General features: G+C 33.7%; 1 protein-coding gene across 2 annotated transcripts in view; it reads right to left on the reverse strand.

Moving 5' to 3' along the window:
* LOC142348992 (uncharacterized) overlaps positions 1-24,471 on the reverse strand; it is a 41,818-nt gene that overhangs the window by 13,543 nt on the left and 3,804 nt on the right. The window contains exon 1 of one of the 2 annotated variants that reach the window (XM_075400402.1): positions 2,298-2,972. The exons of the other annotated variant lie outside the window; for it this stretch is intronic. The gene's annotated coding sequence lies outside the window, so the exon portion shown is untranslated. Of the gene's footprint in view, positions 1-2,297; positions 2,973-24,471 lie in introns of those variants that run through there. 2 annotated transcript variants of the gene reach the window in all.

Consider the following 24,471-nt stretch of genomic DNA (forward strand, 5'->3'; position numbering starts at 1 on the left):
TTCAAAATTTACTATCCTTCTCTTGCAGCTTTAGTTTAGCATACGAACTGATATTTAACGTGTAATGAACAGATTCACGATGCATTAAAAGTATTCATATATCTGAAAGACGAATAAAATAGTCAGTCACCCTGCAGAAGATTCTAACAATTAAGATCCGTGAGCGAGTGAAATTTAGTGCCAGTTGTTTTAAGTTCTGTAGTTTTATCTCAGAAATTTCATCCTTGAAATCCAAATTTATTCATATCGATTCTAACTTATGTATCAGTTGCTGAAATTTGTATTCTTCATAGTTCATGAAGGTTTATCATTAAGTTTTGTATGAACCGTCTGGTTTCAGCATTAGACGTACTGTTAATAATTGAAATGTTGTCTTTGATATAAACTAGGAATTTAACTATAAATCTTATTTTTTTATGATTTCCCAAAAAATTGCAGAAATTGTCAATTTTCAAGCAAGAAAAATTAGCTTCTTTTAAACATAACCAACTAACGTCAGGCGAATTCTCTCAAACGACTAGCGAGTCGTTAAACTCTAAGACCTGCCCTTCATAGCATGGGTTTACGTCTCCAAGTAGGTTTCTGTGAATCGCATACTTGGAGACTAGTGAGCTCAAAGGCTCTAAGAAAACGTTATTACCTCCGAGGGCTTCTTGTTTATCCCGTTTTTGAGGACCAAAAGTACAAAAAAATCAGTCAAGAAAAAAATTGCAAGCAAAGGCCAATTGAGTGATGTAATTGTTACAAACTTTGCTTGCAAGAAATTATTTATATTAAATGGTTGTCAATCGACTTGTGCATGTTGCGTTCAGTCATCAATATGGACAAAATTTCGCTTGATTTAGTTTTTTTTCATACCCTTTCAGATATTATACGCTTCTAAGAACTTGGAAAGCGTTTAAAGTCTTGATCACTACTTCTCCAGTGACAAACACGTCTCGGGTTGGCTTATCAGTGTTGATCAGTTCCTATTTTGTATTTCGAGACTTGCCAAAAACTTCTAAAACAAAAAAAATATTTCCTTAAAAACTACTCATAAGGTCAACACTCAACATATGCATTGTGCTACTGTCTGAGAGTTTTTTTGGGTTGAATAATGACTATCGGAAAATCGTTATGAGAATGGAGTTTTAATCATAGAAGTAATTTTTCGATGCCGCTCACCAGCATTTGCAAAATCACGGTAATTGTCACAATCGTTTTTGATGTTTCGACAAAACGTCATGAGTTACTAGCCAGTTGAATGATTACTCTCTCAATTTTTTTGAAAAAATCCAGAAGGATCAAAAAGAACCCATAATAGCAGCTCAGTCAACTCAGCAGTTCATGGCCATTAAAGTTATGTGCGTCCTCGGCGTCCAATTAATCTGGATTCCAGTTTACCAGAAATGGCTTTTGGCAAAAGTTTTTATTTATGCGTGCCTGAATCAACATAAGAGGAAAATGCAATCTAAGAAAATCTCATGTTATAAGAACAATCAATTGAATGCTTTTCCAGATATCGGCCATATTTTGCATTTGTTTTTGCGATTGACAGGATTTCAGATCCTTTTTTAAAAACCCGATGCCGTTGGGGGCCTAACTTTAAAGTGTATTTTGTTTTTGTAGTGTGCTTTTAAAATTGCTAGCTGTTAACTTAACACCTGAACAAAGAAGAAAAAAATTGAAGCAAGCAATTGCCTGTGAAAATATATATAAAAAGGGGAAAAATTGAAAGTAAAATTGCTTTGCATGTTTTTCACGTAAAATGTTTCGTCTGTCGTCAACTTCCTAACGTTTTTTTTCTTCGTCAGTTAAATTTTCAGGTATTAACTTAAAAAACTTAATTACTTAAAAACTGTTGACGGCACTTCATGAAAGTTGTAACTCCAACGAGGATAACTGAATTTGAACCACCCCTCATTTTGTTCAAATTGATAAAAAAAACAGTGTGGTTATATTCTAGACAACCTATCAAATTGAGACAAATTCGCCCTACTGTATCTATTCGCTTCAATAAAATGTTGCAATTTTCTTACTTTTAAAGATTACCTGGCCACTCTAGGATCAAAGACACGTTTTATCGAGAAATTGAGGTCAAAAATTTGTTATAGAATTAATTTACATTAGACTAAGAGATCATAATTGCATCATAAATAGCACACTTTCTGTAAGTTTCTCGGTTAACAGGTTTATTGTGGTTGGGTAATCAAAAAATTCCGGCTCTCAGAGAATTTGAAGAAAACAATTCAGATGTTCCAATTTTTCTCTGTCGGATTTTCACAGGAATCTTTATGTAGGGACAAAAAAGGCCATACCTTGTGATTTTTGATGGAGTTGGGTTGTAAAATTAGGGGAAAGTATGCAGTTTAATTGCATTTCCATAACGATCAACCAAATTGCATATTTTACTTTGATTTAAAAGGTGAAGTAGGAACAAGTATAATTGATTGCGATACTTTCAGTATGGTGCTCTGCTGGTGATGGAAAAGAACACTATACTGCAACTTTTAAAATGCGAGTAAGTACTGAGAGAGGGAATTCTAGACTGGGAAAATAAGCAGCGGTAAAAAACAACAAAACAAAACCAGCAAACAAAGCAACGCTGCGAAAACTGATGATAGCGATGAAACATAAGCAGCGAGTGACTATACCAAAGCCTGTGTGCGGGAGGAAAAACACCTTTGCAAATAAGGCGCTTTCTCATATGCGTTGAGATATATAGAATTCTATATTCTCTCCTCTCATTTCTATATGTATATATAGAACTATATGCTTACATGTATAGAGACGTACATATAGATATATACGCACTTTGTTAATGACTAGAATAAAATATACAGGCAATGAATTATACAAATCAACAAATGGATTTTACAATCACAGGAACCGAAATGTCATTTTAGTGGTCACGCTTCGGCTTTCTCACCAGGAAGTAATATAACTTTAAGGCAAACCAAGCATAAAAATTCAATTAAAAAACAATTCGTCTTTCAAATAAGGAAATGAAATGAAATGAAATAAAATGATAAAGACAAAAACACCACGCGCAATCAAAATATTGTAATGCACACATTTATAAGCCAGCTCTAATACGGGTACCTTTAGATAAAAAGTACATTTGTTTTTATTTGTTAGTAAAGATAGTTATTTTTTATCATACATTCCTAGTTATTTCCAATATTGCTTTCCTTAATAAATATTTCTCAGCTCTCTATGTTCATTTATGTGGTCCACGGAGCGTGAAATATATTTTTGTTTTATTTTTCCGATCATCTAGATAACAATTTTGCAATACTGAGTAAATTCTGATTATCAATCTTTTCCCTCTTGTTTGTGTATTTGAAGTACTTGGTAAATATAGATAAGGTTCCCCTGTCCTCCTGGAAAAGTGAGAGACTAGGGCCAAAGGGGTGGGGTTAGAGGGGAGGGGTTCTGCTGTGAGGAAGTGAAATGGTTGATATGGTGTGTGTGGATAATTTGGGCAACTTATTGAATTTGGTTTAAAGCGCCGTAAAGTAATTTATACGGTGGTATGTAAAAATAAAATGTTTCGATTACGCAAAATGCGCATTGCTAACCGCAAAGTGGATTAAAAATGGAGTTCGATGCAAAGAAAATGAACCATTCGTCAAATCAACTACCAACTCTAGAAAATGAAGAAAATTAAACCATAGGTGGATATCCTTCCAGGATGAGGTGCGCGACCCATCTAGCTCTGATCAGACGGTCTCGGGTCGAAGAACACAGGCGCATGAGGTACCAGAGCATCCAGACCAAAATAGGTTCTGGTCAGATCGACTTAAGTAGCTCACAAGGGGTACCCAGGCTCCGGTGTCCGCTCCAAATTGTCCTGATCAGACCATTTCGAGCGCACACTTGACCATTTTGCGCCCAAAATAACAGGGCAACTTCGAGCGCAAGAGCGCGCTTGAGTCTGATCAGAGGTAGATTTAAGCGCATTTGAGTCTGATCATAACCGATTTCTTGCACAATTGATTCTGATCACAACCAGTTTTGAGCGCACTTGAGTCTGATCATAAACGGCTTCGAGCGCAACTGGGTCTGATCATAAGTGGCTTCAAGTGCAAGTGGGTCTGATCATAAACGACTTCAAGCGCAACAGGCTTTGATGCTAAGCGGTTTTAACGCAAGTGGGCGCAAACGCAAGAGCATTATTTTTTCTTTCTGTTTGTTTACTGAGAAATGTTTGCTCTGCCAAGAGGCAACAAGAAGCAGCGTTCTGATGAGAGACTCATCTAAAGTCCTATGACTCTAGTCAGAACAAAGGTGTCCAGCTGATAGCAAGGGGTCCCATTTAGATGAATTTAATTAACTGTAGATCAATACGTTTCTCATGGAAAGTAGTATAATTTCATCCATTGAGTAAAAAAATATTTACTAGACGAAATTGGGTTAGGCAATCGAGTGTCAAGCTGACTTAGGTCATGCGTCGGGGGTACCCAGACTGACAGGTTCACAAACTGAAGAGCAATTGACATGGTTTAACTTTTTCATAAAAATTATGCAATACTCTGCACAAAACTGCTGTGAATTCATCAATCAAAAAATTATAAAATTTATGTCAACAACATAGCACATATGTATTCTCTAGCGTATATTTCTGGTCTCATAAAATAAAACAGTCTCGCCTCCGATTCATTTTTAATTTTTTCAGGCGATTGGTTAATTTCTGCGACTTGAGTTGTTGGATTGATCAAAATTTCCGTTTGATTTTATATCACACTTTTCAGACTCTGGAAAAAACATTAATGCAAACTAAAGGCTCTGAAAAGAAAGACTATTCAGACAAAAGACAGAGCTCGGATTCGATTACCCAGATAGTAGAATAGATTTTAGACTTGGTTGCTGAGTAATGATGAAGAAAATCTGCGCCTCCGAGTCGACCTGATGAACGTTATGGGGATGAAAGCGCATCTCAACCTGGGCAGCAGAAAAATAACAGAAATTGTGGACAGATCCAGAAAGTTTTCAGAAAAAACAAGCTGCAAAAGAACGCTGAAGAATATATAAAATTTTGGTCAAAACCGAGTCCTATGTTTAAGGAAAGTATTTTTTGAAAAATCATGGGAACAAAAAATCAGTCTTTGTTTTGATAAAATTATTGCAGGTCCATTATTGAGCAATTAGGAGGGAATTTGAGAAACAGCGAGCAAAATTGAAGATAGAAGTGGGTTTTTAACCAAAATAGATACCTGAATCTAGAAAACTTTCCGCAGTTGTCTTTCGTTCATATTAGAGTGATTCCGGTTTCCGAATTCGCGGAACAAAGAATTTAGAAAAAGGAGAATTTTTTCTCTTAGGACGCCAATTTTCACTTATTTTGGAAGAATTGATTTTCCAAAGAAGTGACTGGTTTCTGCAAACACGAGGAGAAATGTGTTTCTTGCGCAAAAAACTACGTTTACATTTCGCACCTGAGATAAGCAGTTTTAACGAAACAAAAAGGTGATTTGGCATACTAATTTTTGGTGGTTTTGTTTTTAATGTTTTTTTAGTTTTAAACTAACACGCGCGAAAAATTTGATAGTTCTGAAATTCATCTATGAGACAGTTGTTAAAAATTATGTTCTCAGAGACAAACTACTGAGATTCTGAAATCCTTTATCACAAAACTTCAAGCAAATATCTATCCAAAATACCTTCAAAAAGTTGTTGTCTCTGTCCAACATCAGCTTTCTAAGTTAGATTGTTAATTATATTTTTAAAGTTTGATTTATTAATCTAGGTTAACAATGATTGACAAAACTAGAGCCATAAAGACTTTCCCAAAAGTTGTTCAGTTTCTTGAAGACTTTCCGAAAAGTTGTTCAGTTTCAAAAGTTGCCTGAAGTCCAATTTTATGAACCATTTTAATGACAAATGCAAAACTGTACAACTGTATTGAGTAAGAAGAGCACTAAACATACAAAACGGAATGAAACAAAATATTTTTTGGCAGGCCATAAAATCGTTTCAGTTTTTTGAGACCAACACAGAGCTTTTTGAGACCTTTTTTTCATTCGCTTAGCCCCATGTTAATCGTTCTAGACTACTGTGTTGAAATAAAAAAAAATATTTCGTTTTTAAACCCGTGAGAATGTCTATGGTTTTTTAATAAATTTTTAACTCGCAAAAAAAGTATTTTATACGATCTTTTGCTATTCTCATTCAAAAAGGTACTATAAGACATATGTAGAATACAATAGATTAAAAAAACTTGGAACAAAACTTCAGAAACAATTTCGAGGATATATGTAGAATAACAGATCATATAGTTGGTTTATGTATACTTAAGTATATCGTTGTTCTGCAAGACATAAAATATACCATTTTTCCCAATTCAAACAAAAATTCAGGCGATGGTTGTCTGAGAGGTAAAGACATGTGTAAGCATAGTTGTGGTAAGGGTTTAGCAGTGACAAAGTTTTATCAGAGTAAAAAGTATCAGAAGATCTTTGTTTCAGCTTTTGAATCAATCACATCTTTGACATGAGAAACAGAATTCGATCCAAATACATGTAACAAATATGCTACTAGAAAAATAAGATGTTTTCGTAAGGACTTTGCTAAAAAAATATATTGTAGCCTTCGAATCCCTGGTTTTTATTAATAAATAGTTGGACAATTCAATTATCTTGATAAACACATTTTGCAGAAAAACGCGGACACAAAAAAATAGAAATTATTCTTCTAACTATTTCGAACTGGTCAAATTATTTGTTACTGAAAGATGCTGATTACTTAAATCTAGGAAAAAAATAAACACCAAAAACAGATGAGCTAATTCAAAAGAAAATAAGTTTACCGGCTTCATTTTTGTTTCAACTGGTTTTATTGAGAGTTGCATAAACATAGTGAATCAATTCATTGAGGTTTTAGTCAGGGAATTTCATTATCAATTCTATACATCAAAGAAAACAGCTGCAACAAAAGCTCTCAAAACATCCTTTTTTAACTTTGAATGCCGGTATTACAAAAATACTTTTGTAAGTGGGTTGCTCTTTTTGTTATTTCAAACAAAGAACGGACGAAGAATAACAAAAACATTAGTCAGACTTTGAAGGACCACAATATAAATGAAAAGCCAAAACTACTCACACATTCTGAATTAAAATAGGTGGAATATTAAATTTATAATGTCGAACCGAATGCTAAATTAGGTTTTTCTGATATTTGTAATAGTTTAGAAAGAAGCAATAACAGCAAAAATGAAAGGTCTAAACTGCAGATGCAAAATTCGTTTAGTTTAAGATTTTTCTCAAAGTCGGCCATATTATCAATCAATTCACTGCGTTTTTATTTTAAAAAGGAGCAAAACTTATAAACGATATGGACGTAAAATTCGCTCTGCATAGCTTCAAATTCAATTGATTACTGAGAATTGAAACGGTTTTTCAATACTTCTGCTTTAATTCCTCTTTTACTTTCTGCGGTGGGTGACATCTTAAGCTTGCGTCCCTATCAAAAACGAAAATAGACCATATGGTTAATTTCCCATTTCGGAATCCATTTTGTGGAGAAGAGGTCCAATCTTCAGCCACCTAATTCCATAAAATTGAAAAATGGCGACGAAGCTTGTCCAACCGAAATTGCTTCAGTTAATTTTGCCTCCAATTGAAGCATGAGCGCTGAACAAGTTTCGGATAAATGTTCCGACCCCCACTTTAGTGGGGAGGGAGGAATTATATACTCAACTGGGTTTTTTTGTTCAGTCAATTTTGGCCGACCGATATATTCATCGTAGAGAATTGTGAGTGGTATCATTAAAAAGCCCGTCCAGCGTAGAATATGGAATTAAAAATATTTTTTTTTAATTTCGTTATATAGAGCAAGTTATCGTGGTTTAAATTTTTGTAAATACTAGAATTAATACCGTTTTTTACAGAATTAACTCGATAATTATACAAAAAGAAATCTTTTTTTTTTCAATATTTGAAGAATTCCATTCAACAATTGGTCTAATTCGCAAATAACTGGAACACTTGGTCGGTTTCCTGGGAGCGCAAAAAATCAGAGAGAGGTTGGATAATATTGTTGAACTCTTATAATCAGAGACTTTTTCGTTTTTATTTTGATGCTGCCTTTTTTCTAAATATTTTGCTTTTGTTTTTTCAATGATAATTACTGACATTTTTTTTATTCACGACTCCGTTAAAGACAGCTCCGATTTACGTAAATTTGAGGCCAAATGTAGATACAAACTGTTTTCAGAGAACCAAAGGGTTTTTATGGCTTTGAGGAAGAGTTTTAGTAAAATTTAACTGAATTCTTGTCTTTTGCCTTCAATTGTTACTCCTTTGGCAGTCTGATTTTTAAGTTTAACCACTCGGAGATCTAAATCTCTTCCTCGAGAGGTGCAAGTGAACTTTTTCTATTCAATCGTTTGTTACCTAATGTCTCTTATATTCTTGAATGTATTTGTTTTTAGGAAATTTGAGATTTTTTGAACTTGTCATTTTTTTATTACTTTAGTCAACGTTTTGCTTATTCTCAGTAAGTACAGGTCAATCTTTCCCCCTAATAGGATAAAAACTTATTTAGTGGCCGATTGGTTTAAGAGAAGGTCTTCTTGCTTTTGTTACTTCGAGTTTTCATACAAAATGTTCTGATTTTTGTGCTTAATTGCGCAAATTTGCTGTTGTTTTTGTTTCTTTTGTAAAATGTTACACTTTTTAAAAATCTAACAGAAAAAATTTGTCAAATTTTGACACTGAACATAATTTTTGTTTTCATAACATATGGTCAGAAGGGCTGCGACACCGTTCTCTGGCAGAAATTGGTAGAGTTTTTTGTTTTTGTCCTATATTTGTTATTGATTTTTTTTGTCATATGCCACATATTGTGTAATTAAAGCGGCCTACTCAAGATAAACAAGTGAATTTAAATAACTCATATTGTTAAAAAACTAATGGTTGTTTTCAATTTCGATATAAATTTCTAAAAAAGAGTAATGGTGTTCTTCAACTTAGCCCTTTTTGTTCTGGTTCGCGTTTTTTTCCGTATTTTACAATGTTGTACCATTTTGGTAAATTAGCCTCATTATTTAGAGATCAATTTAATGTTTTGCTGAATCAAACAATAACTTTTCTGTTGTTTAAACTTTTTAAATGATGTCTTCAGAGCTTAGAAAATAAACGCAATTGGCGATATTATATTCTCGCGGTTAATATCTTGTGGTTAATCGCAGTTAAATTTAAGGGCCTCAAAACAGTGGTTTAGTAAAGTTGTTGGGGAAACTTATTAGTTCAACTTGTATTTAATATGATTTTATAGTCTTATGATTTAGCCTCATTAAAAACCGTCGCAATTAGTTTTGCAAGTAGTTGTTTTAAATAAAAAGTTGTTTTCAATTTTTCCGAGTTGTTTTAAATAAAACAAGAGATAGATTTTTGAGATCTGTCAATTTTGATTCTGTTAAATTGTAGCTAAGCATCTCTATATACAATTCACATCATTTATCTTTTGAAATACATTTTGCTCTCTATAAAGGTTTTATTTTCCTCAAATTGTCTTTCTTCTTGGAACAACCAGTTTTCATAAAATCAATTTTCGTGAGTTTTGCAAATTTGCCCCTTTTTTGTAGGTTTTTGTTTTCTTTTTACAGTAATGAGCGTCATTTGACCAATAAATGTTGTCACCTGCAAAAAATGCAAACGAAGATTTTAATTGTTTTTAGTGATCAGCTTAATAATTAATTGATTGGGGGGACATCGTTTTCGTGCAAAATTTTTCGTGCAAATTTTTCGTTTTTGCCTGTATTTGTCGTTTTTTTTTGTGGTCGTTTGACATATCCTGGATAATGAAAGGCCTCAGTCGCTCTCTATTGAGGTATAAAAGACACTCTCAATGGTTTCATGCGTAATGTTTCTAATCAGTTCGAATTTAATTCTTTTTAAAAAAAGCAATGTTTTAATAAAGTTCTGCCACTGTTGCCAAGTTGCATTGAGGAAAAGTTCCATTTTTTGTTCCAAAAATCAACGGTTATTCTTCTTAGTATAATTTTTATCTGATGCCATTTTGATTTGGTTATTAGTGGTTTTCAAAAAATGGACAAGGAGTTTTGGTAATAATTAATATTTGTAACAATTGGATTTTTTTGCCGCCCTTTCTTGTAGTCATATTATGGTAGCCACAGGTCTCATAGGCCCTCTAGAGTATATTGTTTTTTTCTTTTAGTAGTTTGTTGAACGATATGTTGATAGGTTAATTGTTTTATCTCTTCCTCATTTGGTAGACAATTAAGTGAAAAATGTAGATGAGCGGGGTCGGAACTTAATGTGCGAACGCACATTACCGAGCCTCCTTGTTTTGTTTGTAAAGTTTTCGATTTTAAAAAATCCTTTTCAATCAGTAATTCTCTCGATCGCAAATTGGCGAATAATTCACGGTGCCTCTCTCATTGGTGAGTTTCAAATGCAGTTTATATAACACAATTTTAAATCACTTTTTAGGTAAAATTTTTATTGAATGAGAGTACTGAAGGTATATCCCTGGTCGATTAGATTTGGTCAGAAATCTTAGCTCAACGCACAAGACATAAACAAAGTTGGTTATCTGTTAATTACTTCTTTTTCAAATAATTAATTGAGACAATCACTCAACTTAGCGCAGCTAGTATCTAGCTTATTAACTATGAGTAATAATATCAACCAACTAACGTCGCGCGAAGTGCTCTCAAATGACTGGCGAGTGATTCGCCTCTGCGGTTTAGAGATGCTAACAATGGGGGAGCGAGACGCGTGTCCAAATCGGCAGGTGGCGGAGGGTGGACAGTAAGAGTGTAAGAGGCGTGGTGGGGGCATGAGGGTCGGAGTCAAAATTTAAGTCTCAGAACGGTCCTTCCAACCATAAATTTGTCCGCTCAAAATTGTTTTGGTGAATCGCATACTTAGAGACTAATAAATCGTAAGGGTCATAGAGAGCTGATTGGTAAATTATTGACTTCGAAGCCTAACGCATTTATTAAGTTTTTGAGGATAAAAGATAGAAATGTTTAGACAAAAAATTGGTCTAACGAAAAAATGCATAAAAATGCATAAAAATATTTACTGACATTTTTTTTTATTCACGACTCCGTTAAAGACAGCTCCGATTTACGTAAATTTGAGGCCAAATGTAGATACAAACTGTTTTCAGGGAACCAAAGGGTTTTTATGGCTTTGAGAAAGAGTTTTAGTAAAATTTAACTGAATTCTTTTCTTTTGCCTTCAATTGTTACTCCTTTGGCAGTCTGATTTTTAAGTTTAACAACTCGGAGATCTAAATCTCTTCCTCGAGAGTTGCAAGTGAACTTTTTCTATTCAATCGTTTGATACCTAATGTCTCTTATATTCTTGAATGTATTTGTTTTTAGGAAATTTGAGATTTTTTGAACTTGTAATTTTTTTATTACTTTAGTCAACGTTTTGCTTATTCTCAGTAAGTACAGGTCAATCTTTTCTCCTAATAGAATAAAAACTTATTTAGTTGCCGATTGGTTTAAGTGAAGGTCTTCTGGCTTTTGTTACTTCGAGTTTTCATACAAAATGTTCTGATTTTTGTGCTTAATTGCGCAAATTTGCTGTTGTTTTTGTTTCTTTTGTAAAATGTTACATTTATTAACAATCTAACTGAAAAAATTTGTTAAATTTTGACACTGAACATAATTTTTGTTTTCATAACATATGGTCTGAAGGGCTGCGACACCGTTCTCTGGCAGAAATTGGTAAAGTTTTTTGTTTTTGTCCTATATTTGTTATTGATTTTTTTTGTCATATGCCACATATTGTGTAATTAAAGCGGCCTACTCAAGATAAACAAGTGAATTTAAATAACTCATATTGTTAAAAAACTAATGGTTGTTTTGAATTTCGATATAAATTTCTAAAAAAGAGTAATGGTGTTCTTCAACTTAGCCCTTTTTGTTCTGGTTCGCGTTTTTTTCCGTATTTTACAATGTTGTACCATTTTGGTAAATTAGCCTCATTATTTAGAGATCAATTTAATGTTTTGTTGAATCAAACAATAACTTTTCTGTTGTTTAAACTTTTTAAATGATGTCTTCAGAGCTTAGAAAATAAACGCAATTGGAGATATTATATTCTCGCGGTTAATATCTTGTGGTTAATCGCGGTTAAATTTAATGGCCTCAAAACAGTGGTTTAGTAAAGTTGTTGGGGAAACTTATTAGTTCAACTTGTATTTAATATGATTTTATAGTCTTATGATTTAGCCTCATTAAAAACAGTCGCAATTAGTTTTCCAAGTAGTTGTTTTAAATAAAAAGTTGTTTTCAATTTTTCCGAGTTGTTTTAAATAAAACAAGAGATAGATTTTTGAGATCTGTCAATTTTGATTCTGTTAAATTGTAGCTAAGCATCTCTATATACAATTCACATCATTTATCTTTTGAAATACATTTTGCTTTCTATAAAGGTTTTATTTTCCTCAAATTGTCTTTCTTCTTGGAACAACCAGTTTTCATAAAATCAATTTTCGTGAGTTTTGCAAATTTGCCCCTTTTTTGTAGGTTTTTGTTTTCTTTTTACAGTAATGAGCGTCATTTGACCTATAAATGTTGTCACCTGCAAAAAATGCAAACGAAGATTTTAATTGTTTTTAGTGATCAGCTTAATATTTAATTGATTGGGGGGACATCGTTTTCGTGCAAAATTTTTCGTGCAAATTTTTCGTTTTTGCCTGTATTTGTCGTTTTTTTTGTGGTCGTTTGACATATCCTGGATAATGAAAGGCCTCAGTCGCTCTCTATTGAGGTATAAAAGACACTCTCAATGGTTTCATGCGTAATGTTTCTAATCAGTTCGAATTTAATTCTTTTTAAAAAAAGCAATGTTTTAATAAAGTTCTGCCACTGTTGCCAAGTTGCATTGAGGAAAAGTTCCATTTTTTGTTCCAAAAATCAACGGTTATTCTTCTTAGTATAATTTTTATCTGATGCCATTTTGATTTGGTTATTAGTGGTTTTCAAAAAATGGACAAGGAGTTTTGGTAATAATTAATATTTGTAACAATTGGATTTTTTTGCCGCCCTTTCTTGTAGTCATATTATGGTAGCCACAGGTCTCATAGGCCCTCTAGAGTATATTGTTTTTTTCTTTTAGTAGTTTGTTGAACGATATGTTGATAGGTTAATTGTTTTATCTCTTCCTCATTTGGTAGACAATTAAGTGAAAAACGTAGATGAGCGGGGTCGGAACTTAATGTGCGAACGCACATTACCGAGCCTCCTTGTTTTGTTTGTACAGTTTTCTATTTTAAAAAATCCTTTTCAATCAGTAATTCTCTCGATCGCAAATTGGCGAATAATTCACGGTGCCTCTCTCATTGGTGAGTTTCAAATGCAGTTTATATAACACAATTTTTCAACACTTTTTAAGACAAATTTTTATTGAATGAGAGTACTGAAGGTATATCCCTGGTCGATTAGATTTGGTCAGAAATCTTAGCTCAACGAACAAGACACAAACAATGTTGGTTATCTGTTAATTACTTCTTTTTCAAATAATTAATTGAGACAATCACTCAACTTAGCGCAGCTAGTATCTAGCTTATTAACTATGAGTAATAATATCAACCAACTAACGTCGCGCGAAGTGCTCTCAAATGACTGGCGAGTGATTCGCCTCTGCGGTTTAGAGATGCTAACAATGGGGGAGCGAGACGCGTGTCCAAATCGGCAGGTGGCGGAGGGTGGACAGTAAGAGTGTAAGAGGCGTGGTGGGGGCATGAGGGTCGGAGTCAAAATTTAAGTCTCAGAACGGTCCTTCGAACCATAAATTTGTCCACTCAAAATTGTTTTGGTGAATCGTATACTTAGAGACTAATAAATCGTAAGGGTCATAGAGAGCTGATTGGTCAATTATTGACTTCGAAGCCTAACGCATTTTTTAAGTTTTTGAGGATAAAAGATAGAAATGTTTAGACAAAAAAATGGTCTAACGAAAAAATGCATAAAAAGACAACAAGATTAATATAATTTCTACAAACATCATTGAGAGCTATTAAACATAATTTACTGGCAACGGGCAAAGTGCTCTCAAACGACCGACGAGTTGTTAGGTTAGCCAGAAGCTAGCAACGGTTTAGGGAGACTGGCTTTAGCTTCGTGAATCGTTGGGTGGGGGGAACGCTATGGGTTTTGGGGCAACAATTTACAGGGGGTGGATATTGGGGCAGGTGGTGAAAAGTGCTTTGGGCGTTGATGCCGGGGAATGTTCAGGGGAGGGTTTATAAAGGGGCCATGCGGGGATCAAACTCTAGGAAACACCTCTCACACTATGAATTCATGTCTCCAAATAACTTTCGGTGACTTAGCGTACTTCGAGTGTAATAAACAGGAAGGCTTTAATAGAGCCCAATGTCCCGGAATGCTACCTGTTTATCCCGTATATGTGGACAGAAATTCAAAACGGTGAGACCAAAAATTGGTTAAGCAAAAAATTGTATCAAAAATTTGCTAAAAAATGTGTTTGAGAACAATTGACAAGATGTCTTAAGTTTTAGAATAAACTTTTAAACTTTTTAACTTTATTGCTAAACTCTGATTTTTTAAAGTTGATCAGTTGTCAACTGCCAAGTTGTTTCTTTTTCAGAGTATATTTGAAGTCAGATTAGCCTACAGAATAAAACAAGGTAAGTCTGACATCCATATTTTATGTGCATCCTTTTAAAAATGATTACCAATTTTGTGGATGAGAATTAAGTACAACACAATGTTTCATAAACTGAACTGAGTAATTTTAGTAAAGGCAACTGAACTATTTTACGGAGATTATACTTTTGTCACAATGAGAACAAATTGACTTTGATTTTTTACTAGGATATTAGTATAAACAGCGCAATTTGCTTGAAATATACATGCAAAGATTTCATAAAACATAACCAACTAACATTGGACAAATTTATCTCTAACGACTAGCAAGTGGTTGGTTTCGGTAGTAACCAGCTGTGTCTCAAGAGATGTTAGTATTGGGGGGGGGGGGGGGTTGGATGAGGAGAAGGGGGTCTAAACCTCCAGGTGGAGGAGGGTAGACTGGGTGCATTTTGGGGGTGGGCTAATTGAGTGGGGGTGACTGGGGGAGGCGGTTGACGGGGGGGGGGGGGCTTTCACTCCATGAAGTTGTCTCTTCAAAAAAGCTCTGGTGAATCGCATTCTTCGAGTCTGGTCAGGCGTGCGTGAGGTTCTGAAAGAACTTAATGCCCTCCGGGCGTTACCTGTTTATCTTGTTTTTGAGGACAGAAAGTCAAATAGGTCGGAAGAAAAATAGATCAAGAAATTGCCTTAATAAGACCACATGGCCAATACATTTGCTTCAAATTTTGTTTGAGAGCAATTAAACATGAAACCCAGCCCAAAATGGAACTTGGAATTGCTTGGAGTTTTTTTGTTAGGTAAGCAATTTTTGCTTGATAAAAACAATTTTTGAGAAGAAAACTTAAAAAGACTTTTCTTTTGCCCAAACTCTTTCCTTTTAATTTAGCCAGCTATTCAAAATTAAACTCATTTCGTTTATGTGCATATAACCTCATTGCACTTGCTATATTTATTTAGTTCAATCTTGTCTAACAAATTTTGTTCCGTTCACTGCAAATATTTTTTTCTGAATTAGTGAATTAGTAAGTATTAGTTTAGTATACGTACTTCGATTTTTTATAAGCAAAATTGAACTTGATATACACCGTCAATTCTTGTTTAAACAAAAGCAAAGGCGCGTCCTCTCACGCAGTTTATCACCATAATTTCAGTAAAAATATTTTCTCGATTTATTACTCCGAAACATTAAAGAAAAACTAACAAGATCCTTTTCTTGGGAATAAAAAAAATGAAAAAAGCGACTTGATCGAGGACTATTTTATAATAGTTAATTATCTATTAGACTGTTTTAGTGTTAATTATCATGCCAAGCATATTGCATGATAATTAACACTAAAACAGTCTAATAGATAATTAACTATTATAAAATAGTCCTCGATCAAGTCGCTTTTTTCATTTTTTTTATTCCCAAGAAAAGGATCTTGTTAGTTTTTCTTTTAGGTCTTTTTGTATATCGGTTCAAAATCAAGAATCTGTCGAGAAATCTATTTCAAGCATTTTGACCATTAAACAAAAAACGTTATCAGGGGTCCAATTAGAACACTCTTCAAGTAGGTTCGAAAAAAATTGATTCAAAGAAAAAAACTTTTTAGACCACTTTTCATCTATTGGTTCACTTTAACAGAAGTGCCGTTCTGCCAGCTATTATAATACGAGACATGTTAAAATTGTGTGTCAATATAATAAACGCGCGAAAACTTTATTTATCTGCATATAAATTTATTAATTGACAGATATAGGTTCAAACAGATAAATTTTCGGATCCAAACTTTTGTGTACATATCTTGAAAAATTTTGCAAGACTCTCCCTTGATAAGCGTCCTGTGCGAGAATCCGGATAGATCTTGCAATATAACTCTCTGAAATTCGACTAGCGGTGTCATTCTCGGATCGACTCTGTTTTCTTAGGAATTTTTCATTTCTTCGACAAAGATGTAAATCGGCCAAAATTGGCTGAACAAAGCAAAAGTCGGGCTTTTGTTCTTAGCCGCAAAATTTGAGACGTTTGGAAGAGTAATGGCAATATAATGTGAAAGATAAAAATAACTAGCAGTGAATCACAAAATAACAGCCTTTTTCTCAACATTCATTTACAAAACAAAGTTTTTTCTGAAAAAAAACATTTATTTGTTCCAACCTCTCTTGAGGGGGTGGAATTATATACTCAACTGGGTTTCTTTTGTTCGAACAAATTTGACCGATAGATCTTGATAGATCTTGCAATATAACAGTCTGAAATCCAACTAGAGATGGAATTCTCGGATTGACTGTTTTCTTAGGAATTTTTCATTTCTTCGACAAAGATGTTAATCGGCCAAAATTGGATGAACAAAGCAAAAGTCGGGCTTCCTAAAAATTCTTAGCCGCAAAATTTGAGAGGTTTGGAAGAGTAATGGCAATATAATGTGAAAGATAAAAATAACTGGCAGTGAATAACAAAATAACAGCCTTTTTCTCAACATTGATTTACAGAACAAAGTTTTTTTTTCTGAAAAAAACATATATTTGTTCCGACCTCTCTTGGGGGTGGAACTATATACTCAACTGGGTTTCTTTTGTTCGGACAATTTTGACCGATCGATATATTCATCCTAGATAGTTGTGAGTGGTATAATTGAAAAGCCCGTCCAGCGTAGAATATGGAATTAAAAATATTTTTTTTAATTTCGTTATATAGAGCAAGTTATCGTGGTTTAAATTTTTGTAAAAACTAGAACGATTTCAGTTATTTTATTCACATTTTCGGGAATTTTTGCCTAAAATTTTGTCAATTTTTGTTTAATTTTGTAGAAATTGTTAACAATAGTACTGTTGATTTCTTTTAAAGACAAAAAATTAATGTTGACTGTTTTTATTTAATTTTTTAGGCTGAAAACATTGGTTAAATAATTTAAAATTCAACCTGTTTAATCAAAAATGCCCAAAAGAAGCTTATTTAGTCCACTTTGTTTAAATTTACCGGAAGTACACATACAAAAAACAACTAACTCAACCATTGTAAACTATAGGAGGGAGCTAGTCCTACTTCTACTTCCAATGAGAGTACTCTGGAATTAAAATTTCCCTTTTTCTGCTAACTTTATTCTTTGATTATCAAAAACGCAGCATTTAATTTCGATTTTTTAATTAACAAATGATCTAGATCCATAGCATTCGAAAGAATTGAGTGTTATTAATGGATGAACAGCAATAGCAGGGCTGGTTTTGGTCCATTCTTGGACTGTTACAATCCAAAAACAATTCGGATTGTAATCAGTCGGTCTTTTTTAAAAGAAAATTGATCTTTTTTAGGTTTGTTAGAAAAAGAACAATTCAAGTCAAAGCTTAGTGTTGATAGGTCCAATTGGCTTTATAAGCAGTTCAATGTTGATGTATCTAGTTTCTTTACACGAGAGATTTTGGTCATTTTGACTTTTAGAAATGTTTGGTTTTTAAATAAACGTTGACTTATTGAACTTTACTACATTTATTTTCTTAATTTGGTTGCTTGTAGCTTAGTGTCAGCGAAGAAAGAACGCTTCCTCTTCCTTTTGTTCTACTGAAATAAAATTTAATCTTTTTTGTTATTCAAAATTTTTGTGTTAAGTTATGATTTTCTGGCTTTGGTACTACTAGGTTTCACAATTTTTTTGACTTTTTGAGAATTGGCCAATTTTTGTACGTTTTTTTTCTGGTTTATGTCACACTATCACAATCTTGACAGTTCACATATCACATTATTGGCGTTCAAAAAAAGTACAATTGATAATATAAAACTTTTGATAGGCATAGATTTTTTTAACATTTTTCTCTAACTGTCGTTTTACTTTCTCTTTTTAGTCGTATGACTTTTCCTAGGTTTTGACAGGTCTCGTTAGCTATTTCTGGAAAAACATATGAGCCTTTTTTTATTTGAGTAGATAGCTGATGATTCTCATGCCTTTCAAAACATTTTTTTAACTTTTTTCTTTTTTTCCTTTTGTTACCTAGTATCGATTATTACACTCATATATGACATTATGATTGCCAAGAGGAGGTTCAACTGTAAAATTTCTAATGTTTTTAATGATCTCGTTATGAATTTACTGGCTTCGACATAGGTTTTTCACTGGAGAAATTAAACTAAATTTTTGATTTTTGTCTAAAATTGACACTCTTTCTGTAGACGTTACACATACTCTGAATAATTACAGGCCTCAAGGCCTTCCTTTGGACAATAAAACTAATCTATTTAATGATTTTATTTTGTAGCTAATGACTTTCATATTTTTGAAAATAACTGTTTTTGAAAAATATGAAAGTATTACTTATTTTGCTTTTCTTTTCTTTTTGTCTACTTATTTCCTTTTTTCATTACAGAGAGCATGTATACCACATTATTTGAGCTCAATGAAAGCTCGATTGAACATAATTTGAGGGACAAAATTTGCTTTTACCGCTTCGACAGCGATTTCTTGCAAATTTTATTTGAACTTTTGTTTGTTGTCTCTTTTTGTTGTTCTTTTTGTAACAGCATGAAAAATTCACTGAAGACAATTTTTAATGCCCTCCTATAGAGGCATATGTGATCATAAAAATGTTGGTTGTTTTCGTTCGCTATCTATTGGTTTTCACTACTTTGAAACTATTTTCTTAAAAAAACTTGAGCCAATTTTTTCAGTTTTTTCTGTCAAAACTTTTGTTTTTTGTTCTTTTTTGTCTAATTATTACCGAGCCTTATTATGGAGTGGTCCCATATCTTCTCGTGTGAACTTGTTGTTTTGTTTAGTTTCAGTTCTATCTGATCTAGCTATTTTGACCTTGCTAATAAGTTTTTTTAAAAAAAAATGGACATAAAGTTTTGGATGCAATTATTGTTTGTTGTTATTGGTGTTTGATTTTCTTGTTCGTCTTGACTTGGTTTTTTAGTAATGGCTGGTTTCATCAATCTAATGCGGCATTTTTTACTCAACTGAGTTATCTACGTTGGAGGCAATCTTTTTATTCATACACATTTTTTTGAAAACTTGAATTTTTGGGGTTTTCTCTCTGTTCCTCATTTGGTAGATTTTTATGCCAAAAATGCGGATGAGTGGAGTCGGAACTTTGTGTGCGAACGCACATTACCGAGCCGTGTTTTGTTATGATTTCAATGAGCTTTTTGCAATGAGAAAAGTTCAATGAGGTGTATATTTCATAAAATTTTCTAAGAACAGTAAAATCATAGCAATTTATTATAGAAGAGATTCCTGTACATATATGATGGAACTGAACACTTGAATAATAAACCGATAAAATTCAATTCATCATTTCTTCAGAAGATAATTTGTCGAATTATTATAGTAATAATGACCATTATAACCAATACTAGAAGTAACTTGCTCAGACTTGAAATAAAACTCATAATAGTTCGTTTTTGAGTGGTGACAACAAAGCTTTCGTTTGCTGGTTTACAGATAGCGCCATACAATCGTCTGTGCTGTTTAAAGTGAGATGTGAAATTTAGAAATTTAGCTCGATAGAAGGCTTGATTGACTCTTGATATGCAAATAAGCAATGCAATCCACCCTCGCTCTCCTCTGTTCGTTAATTGGTTGTGGTTATTAAGAGGGAATCCTCTGCTCATTGGGAAAATGAGGCGGTAGATGGGAAGCAATGTGGCATCTCGAAATCGAATTGGGTAAATCAATTAACTCCCCCTTTGCAATCAATTAACTGCCCGTAGCTATAAATGGCTGTCGTGGTAAGTGAAATCAAGAAATTATGTTGTAGGCTATGTTGTAAAATAGGATGCCATTCAAGGCTGTTGTAGAAATAATGCACAATGAAAGTGAGGTTTAGTACAAGAATGCCGACATTTCAGTTAGTTTGCCACGCCAAAAAGGTTCGAGTTATATTTGAAATATCCGAACTGATGGCACTCAATGCGTTAAAATTGACCCAGATTCTTGAATTGCGAGTTTCTTCTATCTAGTTTCACGCTCTGGTGCAATTTTATAGCGCGTTTACCGCAAATCTGATGCAAAAAAAAATTGATACGAAAATCTTTCCATAGTGTTTCAAGAAAAATCGTCTTGTCAAGATCTGGTGCGGTATTTTTGCAAAAGCTGTCAATATCTTGCATAACACGGCATGGTGTATCAAGTTTTACTTCACTGGGTATCCAATGACAATTTCAATTAGACCTCAATTAAAGAAAATCAACAATAAAGTTAGGCTCGATCACTAATTTTGAAAGTTGATCAAGCAAGAAGTCATTATTTCATACTTTTTCAAGCGTCCCACTTCTTTTCAAGATTTCACATTTCATATCACACTAGACTTTGAACTTAATCAGTTTTTCGCTCACTTTTCACACTTGTCTCGAAAAGTTCAACTTTATAAAATGGTATAAAAGGAGCAATCAACTGAGCAAACTTCTTGGAAAAAATACTTGAAAGCCTTAAGGCAAGTTTCTTGGAAAATTTTATTGGAAGCCCAATTTTTTCTCATGAGACAAAGCATACAATTTTCAAAAACTATTAAAGCAGATAATTGAAAACAGGAAACAGTCACATAATATGACAACTTCGGCAACGAGGACTTTTTTAAGGTCTATAATTGAGTCGATATAAAGAAAAATTTTTATAAATTGCTCGTTTTTAAAAAACCACAAATATTGACGATGAGAGTGACACAATAGAGCCGGCTGACGACCTCTGCGATCCATTCGCTCCTACAATAATATCAAAAAATTCAAAAATTTTATTTGGGTTGAACGAGTATTCAATTGTTGGATTGATTCGCTGCACGAGAATTGCAATGTTACAATAAATTTAAATTGAATTCTCTCCGAGTTTTGAACAGCAAAATCTAGGTCTAAATAAATTAGAATATAGTTCTGGGGAGCCTTCGGCAATTCGAGCTCAGCCTCGGGTGCATTGAGCTGTAATTGCCTTAGGCTTCCAAGAACTATACTCTAACATATACTTAATTATTTAATTGTTTATCGATCCGGTGTTGTGCATCTATCGCAACCTCAAGAAAACAAAGAACTTTCATTAAACGAAGTGACTCCGTTGCAAAGGCTTGAATATACGGGTCAGTTGTACCCGCAACAATAGCTGAGATTAAAAATATCTGTTGCTATGTGAACAACTAAGAAAGAATATTACCAGAGTTAGAAAACCCAGGGTACGATTTCATCGGTCATTATAACTTCAAGGCAGAGAACTTAGTGTTAAAGATTGAACTTGGACCTAAAGAAATGATAGACTTTTTTGCCTTCAACTTATTGTCCTATGGGAAATTAAGTCTAGGAAAAAATAAACTTGAAAATCTAATTCTTGACACTTGAATCAAATCGCTATAAATAATCTACTGCTTCGCTATCGGAGACGGTAATGTTTGGTTTATTTCAACACCTGTATTTTTCAAAAAGGAAACTTTTTCTCACTAGTGTGTTACTAGTGTGTTAAGTGTAATTTACACTTAACTTCAATTTCAATTGAAATTCAACACATTCGTACCCTTTGGTTCTCTAAAAACTTTAAAACAAAATTTTAGTCCACCTCGGGCCATGTGTTCAGCACTTTTGCTCAAGCGCCTTCGTATCAGGGTGCTGAGTCCCTTGGACCACTAAATGTTGTTCTAACATCTACTTAGACCTCAACTTCGCTATTAAAAATCAACCACTAACTTCGACAGTTCTAACAAAAAGTGAGGTCTTCATACTTTTCAAGAGTTCACGTTCGATATCACTCTATATTTCGAACTTAATCAGTTCTACGGTCACATTACACACCGTATCGCAGAAATCAATCAGGCGAAATCGTTAGAAAAAACAATCAACTGAGATTGATTCTTGGATTCTTGAAAAAAATTTCGGGTGGCTTAAATGATGTTTTTAGAAATTTTGTTGGAAGCGAAAATTATCTCGAGAGAAAAAGCATTCAGTTTTCAAAGATAATCCGGGTGGAGAGTTAGAATTGCAAAAAAGTTCATAGAAAAAACAGCTTGGAAAGAGGATTTTTTTAAGTTCTATAATTCGTTCGAAGTAAAATCATATTATGCTCATTTTCTCAAAAAGAAAAAGTAACATTGAGAGTGACTCAAACAACTTAACAGTTGCAATTTGGAAGGAAAATTGGCTTTATCTGGCATGCAGAAAGATCATGAAGAACTAGAAACAGGAGGGAAAAACATACAAAATTAATCCAAAGAAAAAACTGGTTGGTGAAAAAGGACTCATTTGCAATATGAAGAATTGCAATGTTACTGTAAAACTCAATTGAATTCTCTCCCTAAAATTTAAACAAGAAATTTGGGTTCCAAATAAGTTAAAGTATATTTATGGGAAGCCGTCGGCAATTTGAGCTCAGCATAAGTCGCATGAGCCCTCAGCTCGAGCTCCAATGGCCTTAGATTTTCCGAATCTTTTTCGTTTGTGCATTCCAGCTTAGTGGCTGCATGTTATTTGCAATCACCAGAGGCACGTGCTGTATTTTTAGATCATGAGTTAACTATGTAAAGACACGTGCTCTGTAACTGGGGATGCAAAACGTACTGGGGGCACAAACGGCAAAAACGCCATAATTTTCCAGAACTTTACTCTAAACTGCAATTGTTACCGCCATCGCGAAGTTTTTAAACTTCGAGGCAATTCCGAGTTCTTAATTAAAAATGAGATAGCGATAAATAAAAGTTAAAAAGAAAAATTAATGCCCGTTTAACTTAAGAACACGATGGCGTTTTTGCCAGCGTCTTGGGCACAAGGCATTGGGGTGACTCCGACTTTCGTTCCAACATACTTAGAGAATCAAAAGGTAAAAGATAGTCGCTTTATGTCGACACGTGAGAGAAAAAAGCAACTATGTTCAGCAAGCAAAATTAAACATAAGAAGTCAACTTTGTGGGAAGCAAATATATCTACTGGATACGTTTTTTCTCATGAGACTGAGAACTATTGGACTACGTTGAGCTGCCTCAAAAATTTTGTGCCTGACTTTTTTTCACTTAATTCTCGAACGACTTTGTCGTATTTTTTTTACAGAACACGTATTTATAGATCACGAGTAAAACATTGTGGAAAAATATACCACGAGCGTTGAGGTGGAGTGCAAATAATATGCAGCCTAAGCTGGGGGGCACAAACGGACAATATCCTTTATTTTAAGTTAGTTCTCAAGGGTCACCAAAGCAATCAGTGCATACTATCAATTTTTTTGCTTGCACAATTTTCGCAGATCATTATAATTTTCGTTGGCGAGAAGAGAGTAGAGTAAAAAAAGTCTAAACCCAAAGCAAAGTTTTGCTACTATTTCCTTTTTCCGTAGTACCCATCAAGTTTTTAATCAGGTAAGATATCCAACTCTTACCGCAGCGAGAGTTGCAGTATAGTATTAGTTACGTAACTGTAATTGAATGACAACCAATTGTTCTGACCCCCACTTAAGTGGGGAGGGAGGAACTATATTATCAAACGGTTTTTTTTGTTCAGAGAATTTTGGCCGATCGATATATTTATGGTACAGCGCTGTGAGTGGTATCATTACAAAGCCCATCCAGCGTAAAAAATGGAAATAAAAAGATTTTTTTGACATTCGCTTTTTTAATGAGTTAACGAAAATTAAAGTTCTGTGAATAATAGAATTATTTCCGTTGTTTTTATTCACATTTTCCGGAATTTTTGCCTTGATTTTTGTCTGTATGGCTAAAAAATGTTAAAAACGTTATAAAAAACCTCTTGTTGGTTTGTTTTCTGAACTTAAACGAGTGTTGACGAACCTTCATCTAATTAATATTCTGGCTCAAACTTTTGGAACCATTTTCAAAAAATCAGCTTTTTTTTCATAAAGATTGCAAGAAATAAGCTTCTGCAGTCATATCTGCTAAAATTTACCGGTAGCGAACACCTGAAAAGTGATGACACAAATTGAATCGCCTCAAGCGAGATGCAA

This window comes from Convolutriloba macropyga, chromosome 1 (genome assembly GCF_964194025.1).
Source record: "Convolutriloba macropyga chromosome 1, txConMacr16.3, whole genome shotgun sequence".
Taxonomy (NCBI): domain Eukaryota; kingdom Metazoa; phylum Xenacoelomorpha; order Acoela; family Convolutidae; genus Convolutriloba; species Convolutriloba macropyga.